Below are 456 nucleotides of genomic sequence, written 5' to 3'. Positions count from 1 at the left end.
TACGTCTCAAAATTTCTGTTACTGTTGGTAACACATACCAATATTAATGTTAGGAGTAATGGCTTGGAAGGCAGTTTTGTTCAATATTGATTTCTCTGATTTGAGGAAACATATGATGCAGATTTGCCTAATAAATCTTGACTGACACTTAACTCTTGAAAACAGGCAAAGTTGAGTAATGACATATTTCATGGGATGAAAAAGTGTAAATGAGAAAACAGAGAAAAATATTGATAAATACTAATAATGTATGAAATGAAAAATACATAGTTATTGAAATAAATCAACTTAAAAATGTGACTGTAATCTAATAAAAATCAAATAGTATATACTTATAAATAAACTAATCAACTGATGTCACATATAAAAATATGCAAAAGATCCCTTATAACCCAAATATTAACCAACTGATATTGAGACGTGCAGGATGCTAATCTGTGAAATTACTGACTGGGG

General features: G+C 28.9%; 1 protein-coding gene across 1 annotated transcript in view; it reads right to left on the bottom strand.

Annotated features, from left to right (window-relative positions):
- Positions 1 to 456, bottom strand: part of LOC119581775 (protein prenyltransferase alpha subunit repeat-containing protein 1-like) — a 6,355-nt gene that overhangs the window by 2,289 nt on the left and 3,610 nt on the right.

Source organism: Penaeus monodon, chromosome 15 (assembly GCF_015228065.2).
Source record: "Penaeus monodon isolate SGIC_2016 chromosome 15, NSTDA_Pmon_1, whole genome shotgun sequence".
In the NCBI taxonomy this organism is placed as follows: domain Eukaryota; kingdom Metazoa; phylum Arthropoda; class Malacostraca; order Decapoda; family Penaeidae; genus Penaeus; species Penaeus monodon.
The sequence above is the reverse complement of the archived record's forward strand: the minus strand, read 5'-3'. Positions and strand labels throughout refer to the sequence as shown.